This window comes from Eschrichtius robustus, chromosome 9 (assembly GCF_028021215.1).
Source record: "Eschrichtius robustus isolate mEscRob2 chromosome 9, mEscRob2.pri, whole genome shotgun sequence".
NCBI lineage: Eukaryota > Metazoa > Chordata > Mammalia > Artiodactyla > Eschrichtiidae > Eschrichtius > Eschrichtius robustus.
In genome coordinates, this window is record NC_090832.1 from 53,476,884 (window position 1) to 53,489,815 (window position 12,932).

The following is a 12,932-nucleotide window of genomic DNA, read 5'->3' on the forward strand; positions in this document are numbered from 1 at the left end:
TTTTTTAAAGATTTATATATTGGGGGCTTCCCTGGTGGTGCAGTGGTTGAGAATCTGCCTGCTAATGCAGGGGACACGGGTTCGAGCCCTGGTCTGGGAAGATCCCACATGCCGCGGAGCGACTGGGCCCGTGAGCCACAACTACTGAGCCTGCGCGTCTGGAGCCTGTGCTCTGCAACAAGAGAGGCCGCGACAGTGAGAGGCCCGCGCACCGCGATGAAGAGTGGCCCCCGCGTGCCACAACTAGAGAGAGCCCTCACACAGAAACGAAGACCCAACACAGCCAAAAATAAATAAATAAATTAATTTAAAAAAAAAGATTTATATATTGAAAAATAGGACAGATCAGAGTAGGAAGCATAGATCTTCATGGGGAAAAAAAAAAAAAAGGAATTTGGGGGATTGAAGACTGGCCTCTAAAAATAGAATAAAGGTTGAGACTTCGAAAAAAGGTCAGTGAGTCATTCCCAGTGTGGAGAATGGCTGAGAAAATTTTATCAACAGTAGTGATCAATATATGATTTTCAATTGCTGGTCATACTGTGCCACACCCTCAGTAAGAGTTCTCTGTATGCGACTGTGAGGGTAGTGGTGCTTCTGGGGAATCAAGAAGGGGACTGAGGTCCACGTACAGGCTGACGTGTGGCCAAAGGAAACATGGGAGGAGAGGTGAGAGAGGGAGTGGACACTCTGAGAAGGGTCAGAGCCAGAGGTGGGGGAGGGCAGGGAGGTCTCTGGCTTTGCCTAGCATGTGGAAGGGGGCTTCCCTCTTTTTATTTGAGCATTGAAGGACAGGTGTCCTCCTATGGCTGGAAGTCTTGGGGGACACCAAATAGCAGATATTTGTATTATATTTTTATAAATTTCAACCATAAGGGTTAACTATGTCCCAAACACGTTGCTAAGTGCTTTATATACATAATCTCATTGACTCTGAAGAGGTACTTGTTACTGTCCCCATTTTCAAATGAGGAAGCAAGTTCAGAGAAGGTAAGTAACTTGCCCAAGGGCAGAGAACGAATCAACAGTGTCCAGATTCAAACCCAGTGCTGCTGGGCTCCGAATCCCATGTTCTTACCCTCCGCTCTCTACACCAGCTTTCACCACACTGCTCTACCGGGAACCACTCTGTTTCTCTGGTTCCCCCTTGTCTTCCCTCACAACCCCTTGCTTGTCTCCCTCTTTATCAATTTCCTTTTTAATCCCCCCTCCACCTCAAATGTAATTTCTGCTGTCCCTTGGGAGCATTCAGCCATCTTCTGGGGGCGTCTCTCTTGGTACGTTCCCGCACCATAGATACCGACCGTGTCACGTTCATTGGATAGACACGCAGCCTCCTGGGATGGGTTAGGGAATGTGGCTGAGGCCACACAGGAAGAGGCAAGGCTAGTTGCTGATAAAGGTAATTCATATATTGGAGCCCATAAAATGGAGACCGCCCCAGTAGCCTAGCCCACGTCACAAATCTAAGTCATCCTGCTCTTACAGGCAACACCTGTCAAGGAAACCTGACACATACCAATCACAATTCTCCAACTCAGCTTTAGCTCACCTTACCCTAGAAACTAGCACCTGCTAGCCTTATATGGAAATCACCACCTCCTAGCCAATCACATCCTGTTTCCTTGTTGCCACTTCTAACGCTGCATAAATCTCGCTCTCGCCCAAAATCCCTCAGGAAGAGAGCTCCACCGCTTGTGAGGCACTGCACTTCCCCAATCCAGTCCTTTCCCTTGAATAAAGGACATCAAACTTGTTACTAAATGGTATTATTTTTGTCATTTGACAGTGCTATCTAGGGACCCTTTTTCCCTGGTCACGCTGAATGGTGATCCTTTTAAAACCACAAGTCAGATCATGTCTGACACTCCCCTGCTTAAAATCCTCCAATGGCTTTCATGATGTTCAGAAAGAAATTCAAAGCTCTGACAATGGCCATCAAGCCCCTGCGTGATCCGGCCCCTGCCTACCCCATTTGCTCCCCTCCAGCCCCTGTGCTCTTGTTACCACTCCTTAACCGAGCCAAGGGCCTTTGTGTGTGCTGTTCTTTCTTCTGGAATGCCCTTCTCCCAGGGAGCCGCATGGGCATTCTTCACTTAACTCAAGTCCCTTCAGGGAGGCCTTCTGTGACTGCTGCTGCTATCTAAAATAGCACTCCCTGCCATCATTTCTGCTCCCTCTGCCTGTGCTGTTTCCCCCAGCACCTACCACTAGCTAACGATACAATGTATCTACTTGATTGTCTTCTGTCAGAATGCAGGCTCCTGGAGAGCAGGGACTTTCCCTATTTCACTCATCCCAAACCCCCAGTTGCCTAAAAGAGCTGGCTCATAAGAGGCATCTCACATACATAACAGGTACTTGAAAGACATCTGCTAAATGAATAAAGGCACTCACAGATAGTGAAAGGCTTGATTCAGGTCTGGTCTGCACATACATGCCTGACTGGGAGAGAAGGTGTTATCAGCCAGGTGTAAGTAAGTACAGGAAGAGTGGGAGAATTTGATGAGAGTCTGACAACAGGGCAAAGATGTGGGCAGGGCGCGAAGAAGCTTATGTCCTGCTCCAAGGCTGCTGACCGCTGTGAAGGGCAGGGAGGGAGCAGATACCAGGACAGGCAGAGCAGAGGGCTGTGCTGAGTAAGACACTGAGAGCAGCCTGCAGCCACCCCGGAGGGAGGGGATCAGGGTGGGTAGATGCCTCATCTCCCCTCCCTCCCTCTGATCTCCTGGTGTGACTCCCTTTGACTGAGCTCATCAGGAAGCTAGAGGCCAAAGCCAGACCTGGAGAAGGGTGGAGGGGAACCCAGAGGGCCCAATGGAGGGTCTCCACCTGAGAAGGCAAAGGAATCTCTGGGGCAAGAGTAAGCCTCGCCTCTCCCTCTTGCTGTTTCTGAAGGAGATGCAGCTGAGATTAGGGAAAGGAAGAGCTGGAGGCCTCACATCATAAAGACTAGCATGGAGTACTGCAGACAAATGTGTCATGGTCTAATTCTACTGGCTGATAAGAAGAATCACCAGCTGGTAAGGGTTTGTAATTATTCTCTTCCTAAATTTACTTTGTCAGAGTGACAGAATTCTTCTAAGCTGAACTTTCATCTCCATTGTAGCAGCCAAGTTTCCTTTAATACTCAGATCCTCTTGATAAATGCTAGGCTGCATTGAGCAATCCTAGCTTGGTCACAGGGTCAACCAGGCCCTCCTGTGGCCCACACCATCTTTGCCGGCCATACTGGACCTAATCAGAATCACTGGACCTCAAGCCTTATGAGCTTTATACTTCCCTTAAGTCCTGGCAATCATTTCTGCAATTATGTCTTCCCTGACATCATGCCACTGAGAAAATAAACTATAATTCTAGCAAAAAAACTGGATGATGACCCCTATCTCACCCCATATATAAAAAATAACTCAAAACTGATCAAAGACCTAAATGTAAGCTAAAACTACAAAACTCTTAAGAGAAAACATAGGTGTAAATCTTTGTGACTTTAAATTTGGCAATGGTTTCTTATAATATGTAAAGCACCAAAAATATATACAGATAAATTGGACTTCATCGAAAATAAAAACTTTTGTGCTTTTAAGAATACTAGCAAGAGGGGCTTCCCTGGTGGCGCAGTGGTTGAGAATCTGCCTGCCAATGCAGGGGACACGGGTTCGAGCCCTGGTCTGGGAAGATCCCACATGCCACGGAGCAACTGGGCCCGTGAGCCACAATTACTGAGCCTGCGCGTCTGGAGCCTGTGCTCCGCAACAAGAGAGGCCGCGATGGTGAGAGGCCCGCGCACCGCGATGAAGAGTGGTCCCCACTTGCCGCAACTAGAGAAAGCCCTCGCACAGAAACGAAGACTCAACACAGTCATAAATAAATAAATAAAAGAACGTGAATTTCTAAAAAAAAAAAAAAAAGAATACTAGCAAGAAAGTGAAAAGATAGACCACAGAATGGGAGGAAATATCTGCAAGTCACATATCTTGTAAATCAAACATCAAACCACATATGGGGGTTTAGTATCCAGAACTCTTACAATTCAACAACAAAAATACAAATAATCTAATTTTAAAATGAGCGAAGGACTTGAATAGACATTTCTCCAGAGAAGATATACAAATGGACAGTAAGCACAGGAAAAGATGCTCAACATCATTAGTCATTAGGCAAACACAAATCAAAAGCATAATAAGATACCACTTCACACCCACTAGGATAGATACAATCAAAACAATGACAAATTTTGGCGAGGATATGGATAAATTAGAACTCATATATTGTAAAAGTGCAGCCACTTTGGAAAACAGTTTGGTAGTACCAGTTTTGGTACATAAAAGTACCATATGACCCAGCAACTTCACTGCTGGGTATATACTAAGAGAATTGAAAACATATGTTCACCAAAAAAACTTGAACATGAATATCCACAGTAATATTATTCATAATAGCGAAAAAGTGGAAACAACCCAAAAGTTCATTGACTGATGAATGAATAAACAAAATCTGGCATATCCATGCAAGAGAATATTACATTGCAATACATACTACATACTGGAAGAACCTTGAGACCATGATGCTAAGTGAAAAAAGCCAGACACAAAAGACCACATATTGTATAATTCCACTTTTATCATATATCCAGAGTGGGCAAATCCATAGAGACAGAAAATGGATTAACGGTTGCCAAGGATGGGGCGGGGGTTGGGGGGGGGCAGGGGGAGGAGAGGGAGTGGGGAGGGACTATGGATGGGTTTCTCTTTGGAGTGCTGAAGATGTTCTGGGATTAGGTAGTGGTGATGGCTGTACAACCTTGGAAATAAAAACCACTGAACCACTGTATACTTTAAAAGGACAAATTTTATGGTATGTGGATCATTTCTCAATTTTAAAAAATGGATCATAAACAATAATGAAGTGAGACTATTTCCAGTGTCCTTATTGCCCCAGTGCAAGGAAACTAATGAAAGTAAAATAAAATCTCAAGTTGCAAGAAAAAAGTTATGGGGCCCTAGAACAATGCTAAGGCCAAATCTATGAAAGTGCTATGGAAGGCCTTCTCACTGTGTTCTAGTGGCAGCTGCAGAAAGGGAAATGGAAAGAAGGGAGGATGGGAATTAAGGTCCAGGAGTGCCTCCTATGAGCCAGGGACTTCGGCAAAGCCTGAGGTCCCTAACAAGGGGCAGGAGCGCAGCAGTCAGCCCAGGGCTCACATACATGAAGGGCCTCAGATACAAACTTGTATTTGTAAATGACATAAAAGACTCAAGTACATGGAGACAATAACAGGAATTTTGGTCCCTTATAAAACAACATCTCACGAAATATAAACTAACATTTTTTAGCATATCCTTATCTTGCAAATACATAATTATATTTGTGTATGCTAAGAATATTAATTTTTAAAAAGTAAAAATTTAGAACAAATCAGTATTTTCATAACCCTATTTTTGACATTTTGACATTTGACTTTTGGTTGTTGTAGGAGTTTCTAAAATGGGAGTGAGCTCAGCCTCTCTTAATTTCTGAGGAGCCCTGATCATATTTAAGCCCCACAGCCACCCCAAGAGGTAAATATTATGGTCCCATTTCATAAGTGAGAAAACTGAGGTTCAGTAAGACTAAATTAATTGACCTGTCTTGCAAAGTCATGTGACTGGGGTTTGAATCCAGGTCTCTCTGATACCAGAACTCATGGTGCCACTTTGACACGTTAAAGAAGATGAAGGGTGAAAATGTAGGTTTTTCTCCACTTAAATGCACCAGAGCACCCCCTCTGCCAAGGTCCCCAGGACCACATGGTGCCCTTGTGCACAGTCTTGCTCACAGCCAGGCTGCTGGAGGAACTACTCACATCCTGCTAGAACCCTTCCGCAAAGCTCTGCTGCTCATGAAAATGTTTCAGGACTACTTGGAAGAAGGACACACAACTGAGAAACTTAACTCCAGGCCTGCATTTGACCAGAAATAGAGAAATATCTTTGCAGGACCTTCCCTACTTCCTTAAAGAGAGGACCACACATTAAATAGAGCAGAAATGCCATCTCCGGTTGCTTGCTAAGCGAGAGCAGGGCTTAATATCGCCATGCTGGAGCATATTCGGAGCACCTGATGTAAAGAGACTCTTCTTCAGCTAGCATGGTGGGAGGAGAGTAGAGAAGGAGTGGGAAGGGCCCAATCCCACTGGATGCATGCCACATGATTGCAAAAGGCCAAATGCATTATCCTCATTTTCCGGAGGAAGAAAAAGTCACATGGCAAGTAGAGCTGGATGGAATTCATCCCAGGTCTGCCTGACTCCAGAGAGGATGCCCCTCCCTCTACAATAGCATGTGAGGCAGCATAATGCAGTGATCAGGAGCACACATGTAGCTTTGTTACACAGGTTCAAATCCCAGCTCTGACACTTACTACTGAGTGACCTTGGGAAAGTCGAGAGACCTCTATTCCTCAGGGTTCTCATCTGGAGAAATAGGAGTAATAATTGTATCTACCTCATAGAGTTGTTATAAGGATTAAATGGAGCTTCTGGGTTGTGAACATGTGGAGGTGCTGGGAGAGTGGTGTGCTTGGAGAGGGCGTGGAAGCTCTGCGGTCCCTTCTCCATACCTTGCCCTGTTCATCTCTTCCATCTGGCTGTTCCTGAGTTGTACCCTTTTATAATAAACTGGTAATCTAATTGATCTTAAATTGGAAAAAAAAAAAACCTAAAAATGAATGAATTGTCATTGGAATCAGAGTATGAGAAAATAAAGGACTCCACTTTTGATGACTGAAAGAACATTCAAGGACCCAGCACTCAGGAAGATCCTGACCTCTTTCAAGGACAAAATCCAAAAATCCTTACGACTAAGAAACTTTACTGTGCTGATTTTTTTTTTTTTAATAAATAAGTTATCATCAACTGGGATTCCCACTACATACTCTTATCCAGTGGAAAGAGAATTCCAGACCTGCAGAAGCCTCAATGAGAGTAGTTTGACGGCAGATAACCTTGACAAAAAGTTAAGTACAGGTTTTTATCCTTTCCGACACTTCCATTTGCAAATGAAAATAACAACATTGGCCACATGTATTTTATACCTCTCAATAAATATGTGAATACTGTTATAAAAACAAAAACACTGGGCTTCCCTGGTGGCGCAGTGGTTGAGAATCTGCCTGCCAATGCAGGGGACACGGGTTCGAGCCCTGGTCTGGGAAGATCCCACATGCCGCAGAGCAGCTAGGCCCGTGAGCCACAATTACTGAGCCTGCGCGTCTGGAGCCTGTGCTCCGCAACGAGAGGCCGCGACAGTGAGAGGCCCGCGCACCGCGATGAGGAGCGGCCCCCGCTCGCCACAACTAGAGAAAGCCCTCGCACAGAAACGAAGACCCAGCACAGCCATATATAAATAAATAAATAAAAATAAATAATTAAAAAAAAAAAAGTGAATGGGAAAATTCCTCTAAAAAAAAAAAAACACTAAACAATGCCAGGATTAGAACAGTGCCTGGCATACAATAAATGCTGTGCTATGTAAGAATCTGCTATTATTGTTTTATACAATTTCTCCATGTCAACACAGTACAATGAGCAGGGGTTGTAAAAATACTTATCCTCTATATACATATGCAACAGGCTGTTGAAATGGAATGCTTTTTGCTCAGTTTCAGGTAAACCTCAAATCTGAGAACAAACCCGTAGTGCCAGGTACCTGCACATTCCAAAGTGAGGTGCATCGACCGCCTATACCAGGACTTGCAGAGGTGATGTCTCAGAGCCAGTATAAGAAATTTTGAAGTCAAAGAAGCTGTGAAAGAGATTGCATTTGGAGAAGGCTGCTGCAGGGTGGAATTTTTCTTCCCTCTCTCACTTCCCCCATGGAAGAGAGAACACAGGTGCTTCCCCTCCCTCAAGCCTAGTGAGAGAAATTCAGGGGGACAAATGGAGAGCTTCATGTGTGTCTCTTGGAGGTTGGGAGACACAGAAGACAAGTGTCTGCCTCACATTTGAGAGATCTAAAGTCAAGGGGCTGAGATTACTGGAGAGAAAGAAGGAGGCACTGGTATTTGGACTGATGGTGAGGGAAGTTTTCCACGGAACAGATGTGGACCCTGCAGGAGAGAGCCAGCCTGGAGCAGTCTTAACGGAGACTCTGCCCGAGAAGGGGGAGGTTGTGGATCGGGACTCTAGCAGGGTCAGTGTGGGATGGACTCAACGCCTGAGGGCTAAGGGGCAAGTTCTGGCCATCCTGGGAATTACAATGAGCTATATGTCCAACAAGAGCCCTAGAGAAAACCACAAAAGCCCCTGGAGAGAAAGAAGCAGCACTTAAGCCAGACAACACCTTCAACATAAGACAGTGCCCCTTTTCCACCCAAATCCCCACTCCGTCTGGGCCTAACCCACAGAGAATGAGTGTGAGCTGGGACTGAATAGTAAAGGGGTAAAATCGGGGAGCGGGAGGAACAGAGGAGAAGATGGCTACTCCACCCCCTCCCTGAAGGGGGCCCCACCCAAAACCCACCCTAGCTGGGCAAAGGGAGAATGACCACTTGGATGACATTTAGAATTTTAACTACTACATTGGGCCAGACATTTAAATCGCTGAAATTAAAGATTTATACTTTCTAAGAGGGAGTGATAAATCCAGGGGATGGAAAGGAAACAGTCCATAGGACTTTTTTGTAAAGACAGTGCTGACACGGAATAATCTTGATTGTTTCTGCTTTCACATACCGAGTCCCACCCAATCAAAGTAATGCCACTCAGATGAGTAGCCCTCCTCACAATTCTGAAAGCAGGGCTGAGTTGCGGGTCCAGGTGGAAGGGGTGACCTGGACATGAGAAATGCACAAATGATAAAATACGCACCTTCTAGATTATAAGGGGGGGGGGAATATGAGATTCAAATAGAACAAGGTGAAATCTGTATAACATGTAGCTACTGCTATAAGGAGAGTGAACATGCAATCACAGAATACATGTAAAACACCAGGAAGGATACAGATGTTTCACTGGTGGAACTGATTTTCGATTAAAGTATATGCTCTTGGTGTCAAAGCCCATGAGAAACTGGGTTCATTCATTCATTCCTTCACACATTCATTGAGCATCAACTATTACCCCAGCAAGGTTTCTCTTGTCCTGTGTTTATGTCTAATCAGAGGTGCACACTGACTAGAAAAGGCCTGGGAAAGGCATGGTCTCCTCAGCCTCAAAGGGTTCAAAAGTAAAGCTGGGGTCGGTATTCAAAGTATGCCTGCAAAATACACTTGACATGGGCATCCTTTCCATTGATTTGTGCTCTGTCAAATGTCGACCAGTCCTTAGCAGACGTGTGAGAGGCACAGCCCAATCCTTCAGGCCTTGTCCCACGTGGCAATTACTTTCAGCACAAGATTTTGCAATTCAGCCTGTGCATCAATCAGTTTCTAGATTGTAGCTGTCATCAGCCTCAGCCCAAACCACAGTTTAACTGGCTTTGTCTGGTTACAAACATAATTGGAATTAAAGGTTTAGAAGGAGAGATAAGATAGAGCTAATCTTCTTAACATAAATAAACACACACACACACTCATTTCCTTTTTCATTTTCCTGCACCCTCGTTACAGAGCAGCTCTTCCACAGCGTGCAGATCTAGCCTCGGAGGGCAGCGTATGAAGGGTTCTCCTGGCATCTTCTAAACCTAGGGGGCAGTCGTGGAAACCATCGCCGTCCCTCCTCACTTTGTCTCACACTGTGGACGGCCACATCCCAGCTCAGGAGGCACAGTTCTGGCACTTGAGCTGCTGTCAGGCTCCCCGCCAGGGAGCACAGTGTGCCCTCCTCCTTTGTGGAGGGACAGGAACTCCTACAGAGCCTGCCCTGCCCTAAGGGAAGGAACTGGTGCCTTGGCACGCCTCTCCCAAATGGCCCAGTGCCCTGTTCTGGCCCCACCAAACGGAGAATGAAAAGACCTTTTCATGGCTTGAGATCCTTCAGACAGGAAGAAAGCCTTCACACCCTCTTCTGATGAGCCCCATAAACATGGTTCCCTCTCAGCTAAGGAACAGAGAGAGACTTCAGGAAAACCTCAGCAGAAAGTTGCTCTCCAATAGGGCAAAGGTCTGAAGGAAGGGTGGGGCTACAAGAAGGCCCATTGTCCACCTCCCTCTCTCTTTATTTCTTTTCTGGCTATTTGGTCAGAGCTCGGATCACCAGGGATGAATGAAAGTGAGATGTTTTGCTAGGAGTTTTCTAAAACCCAAATAAATGAAGCTTAATTTGAGGTAACCTGAGGTAATCCATTAGCTATGAGTCGAAAACCAACCTCAGTTTGTTATCTAAGATGAAGTAGCCTGGATGGGGCTGGTCTTAGAAACCCTGACTCACTGCTTCAGCTGAACTTGAAATTTTAGTTCATCGACCTATAGCAGAATTTTCCCCCAGAAAACACCTTTTAAAGAATACTCACTATCTACTGGAAGCACAATGCTAACGTAAGATCCACTTCCTTCGTTCTGCCTCTAAACCTCTTCTTCCTGAATGTTCACTGCAGAACATTCCTTCTTGAAAGTAAGCATACAGAAAACAACACATTCATCTTTAGCAAACCGCAAACAGGATGAAACAATGATGAGAACAGTCATTTTTTGTGGCTTTGGAGTTACAATCCGACCAATACAAAAAATCATTGCAAAAGTGGCTGAACTGATCTTGAAGGAGATAGGTTGGTCCACATAATTACGTCTCCAGCTCTCCATGCCAGGGTGCCTTCCTAGATAAATAGCTTTATTCTTGCCTTGTCTAATAATAATAACATCTTACCAAATCCTTGTGGTGGGTGGTGTTCCAGTGCTTTACTCGTAATAAACTCACTTAATCCCCACAGCAACCCAATGAGGCAGATGAGTAAACAGAAGCGCAGAAAGGTTTAGTAACTATCCCAAGGTCATACAGCTAACAAGTGGCAGAACTCAGATTTGAACCTGAGTTGATGTGACTCCAGAATGTATGCTTTTAACCAATTTACCACACTGTCTACAGGGAACTGGCCACACTTCCTGTCCCTTGTGGGCAGTCCCTAAAAATTTCACAGAAGGAATATCATCCACTAAGTTACATCTACACACTAACCCATTTTTAACGGTGATTCATGGGGAAGGGGAAATACCATTTCACATACTGAATGACCTAATAACCTTGATATATATCCAGCATTAAATAAACAAAAACAAAACAAACAAAAACTCTACCTCAAGTTTCCCTCAAATTAACTGTAGATAAATCCATACTTGAATTATTCTCAGCCGCCAGGAAACCTAACCAGAGAGTCTGACTCAAAGTATATTAGAAATCCATTTTATGAAATGCTCTTTTGGTGTTAGATCTAACTCCATAATTATAGAATGTTAGAGCTGAAAAGGGCCTTGGAGTTTTTAGAATTTAATCTCCTTAAGGGAGGCTGTCTCAGAAGGATAAAGGAGTTGCCCCAGGTCTTAAGAGCCATTCAGTGGAAGGACCATCACCAGAACAACCTCACAGACCCCTAGGTTCCAATGTCTTTTTCCTCTTTACCACATCGCTTGCCTCACCCGATGTGACATTTTTATATATAGGAGTGACATGTTCTCATTACCTGGGGCTAAAGACACTTTCCTATGCTCTGTACAGACAAGGTTAACATAATTATATTCCACCAGTTGAATTTTGTAAATATACTTGAACTGCTTCAAATATGAGTTAGGTGGTGCTTACCTTTCTTCATTTAGAGAAGCAGGTAAAACAGGTAAATACGAAACACTAGGACACGGAATATGAGTGTGCTAAGTGGAAAATGTATATTACTTTTATTTTCTATTATTCCATTATATTTCATCACCAGTCATTTGTTCCTGGTGGAAATTGTTGCTGATATTTCTGAAAACCATCAGGAAATGTTTTACATTCTGTGAAAGAGAAAATGTCTCTTTTTCAAAATGTCTGATCCCTGGCCTGTTCTCTGGTCCAGGAGCTCAGGACCTCCTGCCAGATGGTCTGCCTGCCTCTCATCTCTCTCTGCCAGTGCGTCTGAACACAGCCATTTGTTCGTTCCTTCCAAGTCACAGATTTCATACTATCATCTGTATCTCAAAAACCTTCAGCAACTATCCACTGTCTACAGGGTAAAGCCCAAACTTTCAGAACCCTAAACAGACAGTACTATATCTTTCAAGTCCATCTGCCTTTGTGTATGATACAAACCGTCCTCTCCTGCCAAATTAGTAAGTCTCCAGTTCCCCCAAACACACGTAGTGCTTACCTGTCTCATGGTACCTTAGCCCATGTGGCTTTTCCCTCCCAGGATATCACCTCATCTGTCTGTGCCAATCCCATTCTTTTTTTTTTTTTTTTTAACATCTTTATTGGAGTATAATTGCTTTACAATGGTATGTTAGTTTCTGCTTTATAACAAAGTGAATCAGCTCTACATATACATATATCCCCATATCCCCTCCCTCTTGCATCTCCCTCCCACCCTCCCTATCCCACCCCTCTAGGTGGTCACAAAGCACCGAGCTGATTTCCCTGTGCTACGCAGCTGCTTCCCCCTAGCTATCTATTTTACATTTGGTAGTGTATATATGTCCATGCCACTCTCTCACTTCATCCCAGCTTACCCTTCCCCCTCCCCGTGTCCTCAAGTCCATTCTCTACATCTGCGTCTTTATACCTGTCCTGCCCCTAGGTTCTTCAGAACCATTTTTTTTTTTTTTAGATTCCATATATATGTGTTAGCATACGGTATTTGTTTTTCTCTTTCTGACTTACTTCACTCTGTATGACAGTCTCTAGGTCCATCCACCTCACTACAAATAACTCAATTTCGTTTCTTTTTATGGCTGAGTAATATTTCATTGTAATATATGTGCCACATCTTCTTTATCCATTCATCTGTCGATGGACACTTAGGTTGCTTCCATGTCCTGACTATTGT

At 44.3% G+C, this 12,932-nt stretch overlaps 1 protein-coding gene across 1 annotated transcript in view; it reads right to left on the bottom strand.

Annotated features, from left to right (window-relative positions):
* CRYBG1 (crystallin beta-gamma domain containing 1) overlaps nt 1-12,932 on the bottom strand; it is a 228,235-nt gene that overhangs the window by 85,419 nt on the left and 129,884 nt on the right. The gene's annotated exons all lie outside the window — the stretch shown is intronic.